Source organism: Cryptomeria japonica, chromosome 5 (assembly GCF_030272615.1).
Source record: "Cryptomeria japonica chromosome 5, Sugi_1.0, whole genome shotgun sequence".
NCBI classification, from domain to species: domain Eukaryota; kingdom Viridiplantae; phylum Streptophyta; class Pinopsida; order Cupressales; family Cupressaceae; genus Cryptomeria; species Cryptomeria japonica.
Window position 1 is genome coordinate 47,858,125 of NC_081409.1, and position 17,325 is coordinate 47,875,449.

Here is a 17,325-nt window from a genome sequence, read left to right on the forward strand (position 1 = left end):
TCCAATAGGTCCTTTACCATTATATCCCATTTGTTGCATGATTAAGTAGCCCTTTCCATATAGGTGTGTTGGTAGAACTATTTCTAGAGCAGCTGCTTTGTTATCTTCTTCCTCGTCTTTGTATAACCAGCTAAGGATGTCCTTTTCCTCTGATTCATGTGCTAGAGTGCCGAGTTGGATGAAGGTACCATCAATTTGGTGATGGGCTGAGTTACCTGATGTGTTGATATTGTAGGTAATCCATGAGATCTGGGTGATGTTGGTAAGTTAGCCAAACACATGGGTTCCAAAGAGTATTCCCCCATGCCTTGTTCTTTGATTTGCATTTTCTGCTTGAAATCTCTAGGTAATGATTTAGACTTTACCTTCTGTAGATCTGATGTTGAGGATTTTTGTTTTTCCCTATTATGGGGAACCAAATTGTCCTGAGCTACCCCCATTGCATTACAATGTTGAAATGGATTGTGATCAGCAGATATAGAGACCTCTTGTCTATTATAGGGAAATTTGACACACTAGTGATATGTAGAAGGCACTGCTTGCATTTCATGTATCCAGGGTTGACCTAATAAAATATTGTATGTGAGGTCTATGTCTAAGACCTGACACATAGTATCTCTTTGTATGGGGCCAAATTGAATTGGTAACAATACTGTCCCTTTAAAGGATCTTTCCTCATCATCATATGCCTTTATAGTAATTTTTTGCATGGATCAATATACTCCTCTAAGAAGCCTAATGCACGGATAAGTTTTAAGATACATATATTAAGTCCAGCTCCTCCATCTATCAATACTCATTTTACTCGGTGTTTATAGATGATGACTTCAATATGGAGAGGAGTGTTATGCAGATGACTTAAGGAAGTATTACCATGCTCTAAGAATGTGAGATTATGAGGCCCTATCATATGAGCGACCATGGCTTGGAATTTGTCAGCATCTAGATCTTGAGGTACATTGGTTTCCAAGAGCGCTTGTTCCAATATGTCTTTGTGTTTTGGCGAAAGTTTCAACAACTCTAGTATAGATATTTGAGCAGGAGTTTTGTGCAGTTGGCTGACTAAATCATATTGGATTTTTGGTATAGTGTTTGTTGTTGGTGTATGGCCCTTCAAGACATATTTCTAAGCTCTGGTTGTTACATTGATAGATTCATGATTATCTTGGTCTCGGATTGTGATGACATTTATATGATTGTCTACAGCTGATATGTGAATGATGGTGTTATTGTAGATATGATTGATACGAGCCCCACAGGCATCATTTGAAGTGGAAGCTCCATCTTTGTTGTAGTTTGGAAGAGGATTTTTAAAGGCTCCATGGTCACAATTTGTCTTGAGACCATCCACTATTAAATCACCTCTATCAATAATGTCTTGAACAATGTTTTTCAATCTCATGCAATCATTCATTTGATGACCTTTGTTGAAATGAAAATCACAAAAGTGTGAGTCATTCCACCAAGGTGGTTTGATTTGTGGTTCATAGTTGCTGATTGCGGGCAAAGAGATAATCTTATTTGCTAGGAGTTCTCTGAATGCTGTCTCCAGTGATTGTCCCAGTGGTGTGTAGACATGTTTTTGGAAATTATTGGTGTCGTCTCATGAATTGTTATTAGGTCCCTGATTTGTGGTATTGTTTTGAGTATTGTTGGTGTTGTTTGTGTTGGGTTGACCTTGATTGGTATTCAGTGCGTATGTGTTAGCATCCAAGTTAGCACCTTTGGGGTTCTTTGTAGCTTGAGGATTTCCTGATAATGCGAGCACTGGCTGTTTAGATTTTGGATCATGTGATTCATTGCCTCCTTCGTTTCCATTGTTTTAGTTTCGAGTCCAGAATCTACATTTGTCTAAGTTGTTGTTATTTTGGTTATTGTAGTTTGATGAACCTGTTCCTTCTTTGAAGAATTTGAGCATTCCTTTCTTGACACATGCTTCTTTTACTTGATTGTCATTTTCAATCAATTTAGTGAAAGATGGTATGCATTGGAGTTTGAGCCTGTAACTCATCTCACCATTCAAGTTGTCAATGAAAATTTTCATTTTCTCTTTTTTAGGAATATCTCGAGGATATCGTGAAACCATACATCACCAACGTTGAAGGAATACCATGAATGTTTCATTGTTTTTCTATTTGGTGTTACAGACGTCTAGCATGGTTATAGCATGTTGAATGTTATAGGAATACTGAGTGATGAATTTGTTGACTAGTTCGTCAAATGATTTGACAGGAGGTGTGATTTTGGATAACCATTCCATTGTTTGTCCTCCCAAACTTCTTGGGAATAACCTCATCAGATAGGTGTCGTTATGAGCGAATTCAAGGCTCATGGTACAAAATTCTCTAACGTGATCACGGGGATCACTTTTCCCATCGTACTTGTCAAATTTAGGTACGTCTGAATTTGGAGGAAAAGGGATCATGTGCAATCTTTTGTCAAATGGATAAGGACAAATTTCATTTAGTGAATACTGTATTGTGGTCCCTTGTTGCATATCTTGCATTTGTCTTTGTAACATTTGCATTTGTTGAGTAAGGGCAACCAAAGGCGCATTGTTTTGCCGAGGGAAGAGTTCTTCCCTTGCATTAATCTTGGGCTGAAATGGTGTATGGAATGGTATGTTTTGCTTGGGGATGTGTTGCTCAGGGATGTTTTGCCCTGGTGTATGTTGTTCCGGTATGTTTTGTTCAGGAATATCTTGTTCAGGGTTGCGTGCTTCCCCTTCTTGTTGTCGTTCTTGATATTCGTAATGTTGAGATCTCGTTCTAAACATGTCTGTGTCAAAGTCTTCAGGGAGTTTAACCCCTTTGCTTGTTAGCATGAGTAGGTACTTTTCCTTGTCATTTTTCGTGAGTCTTTCCACAAGTTTTTGGAACAAAGCACTTTCTTGGTATTCCTGAAGAAGTTCCTCAGAAATTTCAGTATCCTCTAGGTGTGGACCTTCAAAAGGATTTGAGAACCTCTGATTCATACTAGATTCTGCTTGTTCCTCACTTTGTTTGTTCTATTGAGAGCGAGTAATAGGCATTTTAGTAGAATCTTTCTATGATAATGGGACAAAATCCTCTTCGATATGTTGCTTGGGGGTTGGTGGTTCAAATCGAGGTGTGTTGTAAGTTTTTGCAATTTTTGGATTTTTGTTATGAGTTTTTCAATGTTGATGGATGATTTTTTGAAGTAATAAATGCAAACATAGCACCAAAGAGACAACCATTTTTCTTAATCTAACAAAAAGTGTATGTTCTGCGAGGATGTGTTCAAATCCCCAATGTTTTAACAGGTTTGGATACAAATAGTACACTTCAGAAAGACTCTTTATTCAAGGGTCATAAATAATACCATATCCCACTAGTCTCATTACTCCATCAACTCAAACAACTATGTCACCCCTTAGGGGGCACCCGTTTGTTTGCCTTTTACCAGAAATTAACCCAAAGTGAATTGCTTCACAATTGAGTAGTTATCTTGGGAGATATATGGTGAGTGATCTTGGGGGCGGATTCTTCCCCACCCTTGCACTATGATATTACAAATGTCTGGTTACTGACTCGGCTCAAGGTTTCTACTTCTAAGGTTCATAATTAGGCTTCTTATTCGATCATCAATGATAAACTCCCTCAGAAGGCTTCCCAACCTTTAGAACAAAGGCTTTACGTATCTCAAGGATACTGGGGGAAGGCTAATCGCTGTGCGCAACCATTGAAAAGGACTTTCGTCACTTTCCACTTTTGATTATAGTGGGTTGGAACACTTGGCGTCAAAGCCATTTCCCACTTAGGTCATTCCCTTCACACCGGCTATAAATGGCTTTAAGAGTTGATTTCAACCCCTTGGGAAGGCAGGCCTGCTAAAGGTTTTTATTACTTGAAATACCAAAAGCATAAGAGTGGTTTGGCTTTTTGGTTACCCAGTTAAGGGGAGAGCATATACCTTCCACTTTCGAGACAAGGCAAACAAAGTTCTTTTTACCTTTCAAGTCAATGATTTTCTAAGATCTATATGGAGATTTTGCCCCACAAAAGATGGTGTTCTTTTTATTTCCTTAAAGCAATGATTATCTAATCTAGCAAAAGAACCTAGTCAACAAAGCAAAACTTCGATTTGGTCAACAAAAGAGAATCAGAAAAGGGGAAGAACTCCCCTTTTTGATTGTAAACAAAAACTTTTAAGTGTGGTTCTTTTCCTTGCAAAAATTTAAAATTAATCCTTTTATACACCAAAGGATGGTGAGGTTCTTTTTAAAGCTACTTTTGCAAAAATGAAAGTTTGTTTTGTTCTTTTTATAGCCCAAAATAAAGTGTTTCTCCTATGAAAGAAAGAATTTTTTTGATTGTGGTTGTTTTTATAGCCCGAAAATAAAGTGAGTTCAATTTTATCCAAACAGAAGTTAAAGAATCCCAAGCTTTAACTAACTTAACTAAGTTAGTAAAAAATAAAATTCTTTGCAATTTTGTCAATAAAATCTAAGCTCCCCCTACAAGAAAATGTTAAAACCCTGCAAAAGTCAGTCAAACTGTTAGAAACATTTTTGGATCTTGTGGATTTCTACAAGTCTAAGTTTTGGTTTGGTTACAAATTTTGATTTTTTCTTGGTCTGTGATGCACTACAGAACAAACTGTATGTGCTACAATATGGAAGTGATGCGCTACAAGATGACAGTGATGTGCTAGGCTGTTTTCAAGATGCACTAAGCTGATTTCTGGATGCGCTGCTCTATTTTTCTCCCACACCGAAACCTACAAGAAAATATTAGTGGGATGATGCGCTATAGTAAAGACCTGATGTGCTACAAGATGGACCCAATGCGCTTAACAGTAAGCAGGATTCCCTAAGTTGTTAACCAGATGCGCTAGGAAATGCTTCCCATGCGCTGTTTCTTGCTTTCCGTGTACCTGCAAAAGGGGTTAAATTCAAAAACTGATTTGATATATGGGGTTGGGCCCCACGGTGGGTGCCAGAAATGTATGCGGGAAAAGCGGGTCAATAGAACTTGAAATGTGAAAAATGAAGCCTAAGGAGCCTTACTCACACACCCACATTACTTCTTGGTGCAAGCTATGGAGTCATGAAGTATGGCTTAGCTTCCCAAGGTTGGTTCCATGGTCTCACAAGGTCCCTCAAACCAATGTCTTTGCTCTTAGATCACTGAGCAAAGTGGTTTAGGGATGACAAATGCAAAAATGAGGGATGCTTTGGTTGATTTTAAGATGAAATGCATCCTAATCTATGCATGATCCTATAAATGCAATAATCTAGATTATAAGATGGCAAGATTAGTAGCAAGACTATCCTAGCATGATATACTAGTCTATGATTAAGCTAAATGATAAGGAAAATACTCTAAACATGCATATTTAGATTAATTCCTATTGAAAAGAGAGGCTAAATGATGAGCACAAATGATATATTAAAGCTTGGATGGATTTTAGTATAAGTATGATGCTAAAGACTTGGATCCTTAAAATGGAGGATGGAGAGCTCTATTTATAGAAAAAATAGGGCAACGAATGGCTAGGATTGAAAGAGGTAATCAAGGGTTGAGTTTGAAAGTTGGGAATCCATGTTTGCAATTGGCACCAATGAAATGGTGACAAATGTCAACATAAGACTAGTTGAGAGAAGGGGTTGGAGACATTAAATGCTTGAAAAGACCTCATGGTTATCTTAGGGGGTAAAGGTTATAGTTTAAGTTAGGATTACCCATTGGATAAAGGTTTTATCCAAAGGATAAACTCTTGTGCAAAGGATTAAGGATAACCATTATCAAAGCAATAAATGCTTGATGAGACCCTTGGGTTACATGGAGGTTGAGTTTAGGGAAATTCTTTAATCAAGCTAGAGGGTTGAGTTAACCATTAATGGTTTGGGAGACTTTCAAAGTTAAGTGGTTGAAGCCTTTAAGGGTTTTCAAAAACTTTGAGGGTTTGAGAAGTGACTTCCCCTTGCTTAGGGATGTGACAAAGTTTATGAAATGGGTTAGGCTAATTAGAAGTGATTAGAAGAGTCTAGAAGGGGGGTTAGGAATAGGGTTTAGGAAGCAAGTGGGAGATGTAGGATTTTGCAAGTGGATGGAGGGATGATAGGATTTAATTGAATAAAATGAATTTAATTCAATTTGGTTGCAATTGGGGAAATTAAATAAATTAGATTTATTTAATTTAGGATAAACTATTTAATTAAATTTGAATTTAATTAAAAAGTGGATAGGGGATTTAATTGAATAAAATGATTTATCCTATTAAATGGTAAAATAGGTCTAGTGAATTTAATTTAAATAAATGGAGTAATTTACTTAATTAAATAGAGGAATGTGAGTAATTCAATTAAATTAGATTTAATTAAATAGAGAAATGAACCTAAGACATTTATTTAGGAATATGGTCATTTTTATACATCTACAAAAACAATTGTATATTAAAATTGAATGAAATAGAGAATAAATCAGTTTTTCCTGATTTTATCTTAAGTTTAGTTCAATTTCCTTTAAAACTGAGAAAAGCATCCAATCACATCAATTCACCTGGATTGTGCTTCCTCTTGGAAAATATTGACCACTCATCATCATTTGATCTCAGCCTTTGGTTTCTTTCTGAATTTTCTATAAATTTAGGCATTCATCTCTCATTCAAAAATCCAGGAGAATATATTTTTATTATACTATTTTTGCTCTAGGTTCATTGAGATATTGCATATTAGTTATTTCATATTGCTTAAATCATTTAGCTTAATATTGCTTAAATCATGTTAGATTAATCTTGCATTCATTTAGCTCATATTTATGCTCATATAGATAAAAAACCTTTGTTTAGTTGTTGTCTAGTCACTGGATAGCTTAGCAATCTGAGAGCAATCTAAACTCGCATCTACAAAGGGAAATGGGTCACTTTGTAATGGTTTATTATTCATTGATTATTGATTTGCTAACCATGCATCTAATGACTTAATTGAAGTGTTGTGTATTTCAGATACAGATACAGGTCCACTTTTCACACACACATTTTTGGTGCCCACTGTGGGGCAGAAAACTACTTTTTCGGCCTCGAAATCATTCTTTTTATCTTCCAGGTTTTGTCTGTACAATCTCTGCGAAATATTGTACGAGCAGTTTCATTGCATTGTACGATATTATATTGAAGCTTGTTTTTTATCGTACGACATAATATTAAATCTTGTCCTTTGTCATACGAATCAGAAGATGGACTCATACGATATACTGTTTCTGGTTATTTGATTTTATCCTCTGTCATCCTATGCTCATTTTTGATTCATACGATTAAAGTTTTTTGTCGTTCCATTCTATGAGAATTGTCGTATGATTTTGTTTTTTGTTAGATTAAAACCAAGTTTCACTTTTTGGAGTTTTTCTTGAATTAAATTTTGATTACACTGACACTAACCCTGAATTGTCTTCTGTCTGCCTGATATTTTCACAGCCTAACCAGTTTCTTGTAGGACGCTTGTCAAAGAATTTATCAATCAAACATACGTCTATCAAAGAATAAAAACAACATGACTACTTATGCATTGTTTTTGTAGGTTGCCTAGAGAGAAATCAATCAAACATCGTGTATTCTTTATTTTTTTAGGCGCCTAACTTGCTATCTGGTTAATGAACAAATCTGTCTTTTGTGTTTTTAGAAAATTCTGAGAGGTAGGAGAGTATGCTCTTGTCTTTTTTTAGACAATCAGAAATCTAGACCCTTGAGGCATTTTCTTTGTTTGATATTTGTACATCTTTAGCAAGCTTGCCCTCCCGAGGGGTTGAAAAACTCTTAAAGCCCTTATGGTCGGTGTGAGGGGAATGACCTAAATGGGAATGGCTAAATGTCAAGTACTCCAACCCACTATAAAATAAATGTGATTTGATGAAAATCAAGTCAATGGCAGTGCTCGGGAATAGCTCTCCTCTATACCTTCGGGTATATTGAACCTTGGTTTTCAAGGCTAGGAGACCTCTTAATTGAGTTTATACCTCAATGCGCCAAACAAAACTCTTACTAGATCCAATTAAAATTAGAAGCTACCCTATTCACCTCCGAAAGGTTGATAATCTTTGTCAAGAGAGATAGTATCTCTCCCAAGACACTTGACATATCGTGCCCCCATTAGCATTTGGAGTCGACTAATACGACGTTGAGAATCCATTGTGTGAGACTCAGCGGTCATATTCTAATTAGCTATTGGGTGTGTACCTAAGTCAACAAGCAAAGGTTTTTTTTTCTAAGACAACTTCCATAGGGTTTGAATGCTGTGATTGGAGTTACTATTTATACTACGTGTTTTCTGTGTTTTCATCCCTGAAGCTAAAACTGGAGAAAACAAATCAAACAAATCAACAACTCAGTGATAAAAATCTATCCGTGTCGAAGCTAGTCTATCCTGGTCAAAAATTAGTCCACCTCAGAATTGTTCATACTCAGTTGTCATACTCAACAATCGAAAAAACTTAGAATTCTTGGCTTTGTCCTATTAATAGTCGTATGAGCCTGATCATTTGTCATCCTGCACCATATCCTGTGTCGTACAAGTATTGTAAATTGTCATCCAAGCTAAATCCTCTGTCGTACGAGACCTAGTAGTCTGTCGTTCAAGCTAAATCCTATGTCATACGAGACAGAACTGCACTGAATCCTTTGTCGTCCGTGACCTACCCATTTGTCGTACAGTACTAGGCAACAACTCGTACAAAATAGAGCTGTTGTCATCCTGAAGTTGTTATATTGTCGTACGATCTTAGAAATTCTGTCATACGAGTCTCTGATTTTGCCAGTCCAGAACAGTCAAACCTGTCTAAAATAGTCTACAGCAAGCCTAAAACTGGTTATCATCCTCCGGAGCATAAATGACCTTGATAGTGTACCTCTGCCATTGTGTTGCATGATTTTGTCGATCATCTCTCAGCTAGTTCAAACCAGAAATTCTTGCAACAAAAGAGACAAATAAAAAGAAACACCCTTTTCATGAAAATACAATCCATTCTTTGTGGAAAACCCCTTTTACAATAAATCATCCTCGTCACAGATACCAGTTTATGATTTACCAATCTTTGGTCAGCCCTTATCTCCGACCATGTCTAAGGAAAGACAAGAAAGAGAAGCTAGTAAACAAGACACTCATGATGACTTTAGCAATCATGCCACTGATAGTGATTCCTCATCAACTAAATTTGAGCTTTCCGAACCTCTTGAAGCCGAAGTACATAGATGTCAGAATGATAAAGAGTTCTGAAAAATGATGAAGGTCACCATGGCTAGGGAAAAAGAAGACTATTTCCTAGAATTAGCAAAGCAAGGCACCAAAATCCCTACTGGTTATAGTGTGGAGGCCGTCATCGCTAAAGAAGAAGAGACACCATGGGGAAAAATAAGCAAACAAATGCAAACATTACAAACTGCGGTCACAAAACTACAAAACAAAGATAAAACACCAAAACAATATTCTTTGGATACAATATGCCCATTCCCATTTGACAAAAACCTTTACATGCCTCCATTTCCTTCACGAGTTGAGATCCCAAAATTTGACAAATATGATGGTACCTCAAATCATCAAGTCATGTCAGAGAGTTCTGTGCCACCTGTATGGAGTTCATGCACGATCAAACGTACCTCATGCGCCTTTTCCCAAGAAGTTTAGGGGGTCAAGCAATGGAATGGTTCTCGAGTCTACCCAAAGGAATAAAAACATTTGAAGAACTAATCCAACTATTTTTACAACAATTCTCATACAACATTCATTACTCGGTCACCATAATAGAACTTTGCAATACCAGACAAAAGACAGGAGAACCCTTTCTCACTTTTCTCCAACGATGGAGAAAGATGTTCTCTAGATATTCACGGACTATCCCAGATCTTGAGAAAATGGATATCTTTGTCAACAACCTAATACCTGAATTAAAGTACAACATCTAGATGCAAGTACACCCTTCATTCAACAAAATGGTGGATAACGGCCTCAGAATGGAAGATGTGCTTATAAAAAAAAACATCGCAATGTTGCTTTGGAAAGAAACATTGCAAGGTTCTAGCTCTAAAGAAAGAGCAAGTACTAGAAATATGACAAAGATAACAACATAAATGTTGTTAGTGATGGAGTGGTAGATACTATCCAAGCAAAAACAAAATCCACAATATTTAACTTGGCTAGTGGCATGCAAGCACTCAAGGCAGTTGAAACTGCTACAGAAAATCCTCCAAAGAAAACAAGAGAATGGTTTAAAGAAAAGCCTTGGCTCTCAAAACCTAAGCGTTATTTTACTCCTCTAGATGAATCATATGAATCTGCTTTTAAAACCTTATTTGCAAATAATTTGATAACATTGCCAGACAATTCTAGACCATATGACCCAGAAATTAGACACAAACGGTGGAAAGAAAACGAATACTGTGAATATCATCGGGACAAGGGACATAACATAAACAACTGCATGAAACTCCGACATGAAATCCAAGATCTCATTGATGCAAGAAAGATCTTTTTTGGAAATCACACGACTAATGCTAATCATAAGGCCTTTAAAGATCCCTTACCAACTTATGAACAAGGAGATTCCTCAAAATCCAAGGGAGGAGCTAGAGACAATTATACCTACACTAACAATGATAATGTGATCAACATGATTGAATATGCTCAACGTGAATATTGCAATGTGATCATAATCCAGGATCACTGAAATCAAGCACAAACTGCTAATGCCATGACTCATGCTCAAAGGAAGATTACTCTCCCAGGAGCTAGTTCCTAAACTTTCGATCAAACAACATCAAATCTACCAAATAGACAAACATACACAATCATGGCCAAATCAAAACAGCTAGCTTCATCGTCTTCTCCTGGTTATAGTATTGTCAAACAATTGAAGAGAACCAATGCTCAAATCTCCATTTTGGAATTGCTTAAGATCTCTTTTGCTCATAGAGAGGTCCTGGACAAGGCTTTACTTACCACTAGTGTCCCTAAAGATTTAGACATAGATCAGTTTCCATCTATGGTGGGTCACCTGACCTCACCTTATTATCTCACTTTCTCTAAAGAAGATGATAACTCACTGGGTCACCGACATAACTATCCATTACACATTGAAGCCATGATCCATAAACACCGAGTTAAACGTGTTTTGATAGATGGAGGCACTGGGTTGAATATCTGTACATACAATCTACTGACACAACTAGGATTTTCTGCAAATTTTATTGATCCAACAAAGAAAATAACAATCAAGGCTTATGATGAAGAAGAAAGAACCTCTAAGGGTAGGACCTGTAGAAAGAGATGTCATTTTCAAGTCCTGGATCTTCATCTTTCATACAACATCTTACTGGGCAGGCCATGGATTCATGAAATGAAAGTAGTACCATCTACTTATCATCAATGCCTGAAGTTTCCTTATAATGGAGTTGAAGTCAGTATTCCTACCGATACAAGTTATACCTGCAATGCATTAACGCAGAGTGCTAATGCTTTTGTTCCTCATAATAGAGCAACCTCCATAGCTGAAAGTTCAGAATCTTTGCTGAAATATTTATAAAAGAAATTGAAAATCACAAACACTGGCATAGATGGCTACAAAATAGAGCCTATACTCTCACTAATGTCTTTTCCTCCATCACCAAGACAGTCAGGAAAACCATCAGAGGCTATGAAGACACAAACTTCAACTCCAAAAGTCATGTATGATGGCCTCTTTATACAGTCCTCTACTTCTCTTGCAAGTGAAATAGAAGAAGATGATGTTCTCAAGTCACTTTTCAAAGAAGACAGTGCAAACAAATAAATACGACATTGTGAGATTTCTCCACTCAATATGGTCTAGGCTATAAGATGCTTCAACGCATGGGATATCCAGGTACTGGTCCTTTAGGCAAACGTCAAAAAGGTATTGTTGAACCTATTCAATTACAAACTAAGTCTGCTAATGATAAAGTTGGACTGGGATACAATCCAAGAAAGTCATCAGATCAGAAGCACATGTCCCACCATCAACGTAAGTGGAAGAAAAGGGTACTACCTTCAACAACACAAGAAATTAATACTCAACAAACTCAGGAAGAGTGTGAGGATGAACAAAAAGAATGGCCCACCCAGAGAGAGGAAACAAATTGTAATCAAGTTCCAGTTATATCAGCTATAATACTTTAGGAAGTAGAAGTCCCAGAGGATATGAGAGATGAAGTATATAGAATCAGAGAATTGTTTGCCCCGCTAAACATTCTGGTCACATATACTGGCAGACAACAAGTAGATGATTCAGAAACTGATTCAAATGAGTATGAATGGGGTCCTGACCATCTCCTAGATACATCAACTATAGAAACCCCTGAAGAATCCAGTGATATCACAAATGATGCACAAGAGCTGATATGCCTAAAAATGCAAAAGGAAATAGAAGAAATTAGACTAAAAAGATAAGAAGACTATGAACGACAGGCGGAGGAAGAAAAGAAACAAGCAATTTCTTCACCTACTAACTCCCCCTCTAATGAGGTAGGACAAATCAGGTTCGGAACTACAAAAGAAGAATTAGAAGCTACAGAAACAAAACCAGTCATTAGTCCAGAGGAAGCTGAATGGAACAGACGACAGGGATTAACAAAAGCATCAAAGTTATGTCCACAAGTGTGTCAAATACAGGTACTCAATGAACCAAATCATGAAGGAACTTGCAGCATCAAAGATGTGGGTGTTGATACTATATATACTTTTACTAAGCCACTTGAAGATGATTCAGAAACTTCATCTTATGACTCTGATAACTCAGACAGGAGCTCTATTTATAACAACGATTATTCAACAACACATTATGACTACTCTGTCATGAATGTTAAGATGTCGTTCGCTGACCCTGTTACTGTCACACCATGGTATGTAGTCCAGTCTGAAGTAGGTGACAATGCGAGAAGTAGGTTGGCTGGGTTAGGTCCAATAAATACTATCATGAATTTTGATAATTGTGTTGTGACTCTTCTTGGTCTCGAGACGCATACGCAAGGTAGTCTTCTCAAACTCGACTGGTAAGTCCGAAGCCATGATGATAGTACCATGAACTCCCTTGAGCATGTTCCAACCTTATCCTTAATGCACCCTAAACTAATCGATTGTACTCTTTATAACCAACCCTTGAATGTACCTACTTTTGCCAATGACGATACGCTAGCCTATTATCTCAATGCAGTTGAACCCATGAACTCTTCCACCAATGAACAGAGTGAAAACATGATTGAAACAGATATCAAGTATCTTAGTCACAAAAATAAGAAAAATAAAAATAAAAGACCTGATGGTGAAACCACATTATGGCGGTATCAAAATATAAAAAAGAGAAAATAAAGGACGTACCTAAGGGTGAAAACCTCTCTAAGGTGCTTGAAGGTGAGGTACTTGATATACTGCCAAGTCATTTTTAGGAGAGATCTTCCATATTGATCAAGCCAACTCAGCCAATGAACATTGGGAGTCAAGAGACACCACACATCATTCATTTAGCTCAATCACTATCAGCAGAAGAATTAAAAGATTTTAGCAACCTTTTTTTAGAAAAGAAGATCAACTTTGCATGGACATACTCAGATATGCCAGGACTAGATCTTGATCTCATCATGCATCATCTCTCTATTACACCAGGAGTTAAACCAGTCAAGCAAAAACTCTGTAAGATGCATCCTCATGTGGCAGTGCTAGTCAAGGCTGAACTAGAAAAATTGCTAAAAGCCGGATTTATCAGAGCTATAGACTACGCAGAATGGATATCAAACATAGTACCTATATCAAAGGCAGACAAATCTATTAGAGTTTGCACAGACTTCAGGGATCTCAACAAAGCATGTTCGAAAGACAATTGTCCATTGCCCAACATTGACATCATAGTAGATAAGACTGCTGGATATGAGATGTATTCATTAATGGATGGATTCTCTAGTTACAATTAGATTAAGATGGCTCCTGAAGATCAAGAAAAGATAGCTTTCACATGTGCATGGGGAACCTTTTACTAGAATGTTATGCCATTTGGTCTAAAGATTGCAGGAGAAACTTACCAAAGAGTAGTAACCACTATCTTCCATGATATGATGCATAAAAACATGGAAGATTATGTTGATGACACCCTCATAAAAACCATGAAGAGATCTATGCATATTCAAGAGCTAGGCCTCATACTAGATAGAATGGAAAGATTCAAGCTCTGGTTAAATCCTAAAAAGTGTGCATTTGGGGTAACATCAAGAAAATTACTTGGTTACATAATTTCAAAAAAAAGAAATAAGGTTGACCCTGAAAAGGTCCAAGCTATAATGGAAATGCCTCCGCCCAAGAATATCAGTCAAATGAGAAGTTTACAGGGTCATCTTCAATCAATAAGGCATTTTATATCTCAGCTAGTAGACAAAGCTCAACCCTTCACGAAGGTATTAAGGAAAGGAGTTCAATACAACTAGGATAAAGATTGTGAACAACATTTACAACAAATCAAAGAATATCTTTCTAATCCACCCATATTAATGCCACTGATTCAAGGTAGGCCACTAATCCTATTAATATCAGCTACAAATACTTCACTGGGGGCACTTCTGGCACAATAGGATGACAATAAAAAGGAACGAGCTATCTATTACATCAGCAAAACATTGGTGTCGTATGAAATGAACTACACTATAATAGAGAAAGCATGCTTGGCATTGGTCTTTCCATCACAAAAATTAAGGCACTATATGTTGGCACACTCTATTAAGTTGGTAGCCAAGATTGATCCGCTCAAATATCTTCTCAGTAAAACAACGCTTACAGGGAGACTGACCAAATGGGTTATGGTTCTTACAGAATTTGATATCGAATATGTGGAATGTAAAGCCATCAAAGGATAGGTTATTGCAGACCAACTTGTTTATGCTCCACTTGAAGATAGTCAACCTCTGCATATAGAATTCCCAAATGAATCAATCATGCACCTTACTGAACAATCATGGAAGATGTTCTTTGATGGGTCTTTCGCTCAACATGATTCTGGTGCTAGAATACTTTTTATTACTCCTCAAAAATATTAAATTCTGAAAGCTTACAAGATTCTCTTCCCTTGCACAAACAACATTGCAGAATATGAAGCTTTGGTAAACGAGATCAAGCTGGCCATCGAGTGAAAGATTGTTGAATTACACATCTATGGATATTCTCAACTCATTATCAACCAAATCAATGATCTATATCAGGCAAGAGATGAGAAATTGATGCCTTATAAGAGAATGGTGGATGATCTCAAGAAAAACTTTACCTTTGTATCATTTTAGCAAATCCCCAGAACAACGAATAGAGCAGCGGATGCAATGGCCACTTTGGCTTCTATACCACAGCTATAGGAATCTAATTTTTGCTTTGAATTCCTGGTGGAAGAGTTACATTAGCCTGCCTATGATTCTCCCGAGTCCCAGATGGTCTATTCTATTATTAGACATGACTCATCTCATTATAGCCACATTTATTCTTACCTGCGTAACCAAGTTGTCCCTACTAATCTTTCCCAAAATGAAAAAAGCAACCTAATTTGAAATGTGCCATGGTACCTCATCATCGCTAATGACCTATTCAGGCGAGGCTTAGATAGTACTTTTCTTAGATGTCTAGAAACTGAGGAGTCCCAATGCGCATTATCTGAGGTTCATGGAGGTGTTTGTGGATCCCATTCAAACGGTCTAACTTTAGCACGGAAACTACTAAGGGTTGGATACTACTGGCCAAACATGGAGAAAGAAGCTATAAAATTTTCTAAAACTTGTGAAAAGTGTCAGCTGCATGGGCACCTTATACATGCTCCAGCAAGGGATCTCATACCCTTTGTGACACACTGGCCCTTCCAACAGTGGACATTTCATCTAATTGGCCAAATATATCCTGCATTATCTAACAGACACAAATTTATTATCACTACCACTGAGTACTTCAATAAGTGGGTAGAAGTGGTTATGCTCATCAAGGCAACCAACAAACAAGTAGCTCTCTTTATTCTTAATTATATCATCCGCAGGTATGGTATACCTTCATCCATTATAACAAACAATGGAGGATAGTTCAAGAACAAAGATCTGGATGAACTCTGTGAGAAATTCAAAATAAAACAACACTCGTCATCAGTATATTACCCTCAAGGTAATGGACAAGTAGAGGCATCTAACAAAAACCTATTGACTATCTTGCACAAAACAATGAATAAATCTCGGAAGGATTGGATTTTACAACTCAATCCTGCATTATGGGCTTATAGAACAAGTATCAGAACACCTACTGGGGCTACACCTTTTTCTCTGGTGTATGGGTCCGAAGTAGTATACCTATCGAGGTGGAAATACCATCTCTAAGAGTTTCTTCGCAAGGTCTCGTTACTGATAAAGAATATAGAATATCTAGATTACAAGAGCTTGAATTGCTGGATGAGCGTCAGCAAGTGGTGTTTGATCATCTCAGAGTGTAGCAAAAGAGAATGTCCAGAGGATATAACAAAAAGGTTTGACACCGAGAATTTTAGGTTGGTGACCTAGTTCTAAGAGAAAATCCTAAAAACCAATAGTTTCGAGACAACAAAGGGAAGTTTGAACCCAACTGGTTGGGTCCCTATATCGTTATTGCAACTTTTGGCTCTGGTGCCTATGAACTCTCAACATCAGAAGGAGAACAGCTCCGTGAACTGATCAACACCATCCATCTAAAGAAATTCTTCACCTAAATATTCTCTCCTCTAGCAGCCTGTACAACTAAAAGTCCAAAAAAAATCCTAAAAATCCGAAAAGTCCTAAAAATATTCTAAAAATCAAAATGATGAAAAAAAAAAAAAATAGAAAAAAGGAAAAAGAGAGAAACTACCTTGGTGAAAACCTGGTAAACAGGCACCTTGGTAAAAAAAAAAAAAAGAATATCTGGCAAGCAAGTGAAAACCTGGCAAACAGGTGCCTCTTGTACTCACGCGCTCCATCTATCAATGCAATGTTGGCATCCCCACTTTCATGCATCTTTGCTTTTGCTTGTACATATTTCAGTCACTTTTGTGACATCCTGGTCCGTTGGAACCCTCATGGCTTGAAACCAATCAATGTCCTAGTCTTAGGTAATCAACACAGCACATTACATGTCCTAAGCAATATCAACCAAGTCAACCTTATGTCGGTGAAACCTAGATGTCCACTCCAAGTTAGTTACCTGTCTCCTGACTATTGAAGAGTTTTATCATCGAGTAAACAAGCAAAACAACAAAATTGAAAACAATCACTAAACAGTTTGAGCTATGCATGAAAATTTTCGTTCTGTGTTGTCTTTTATATTGGTTTTTTGATTATTAT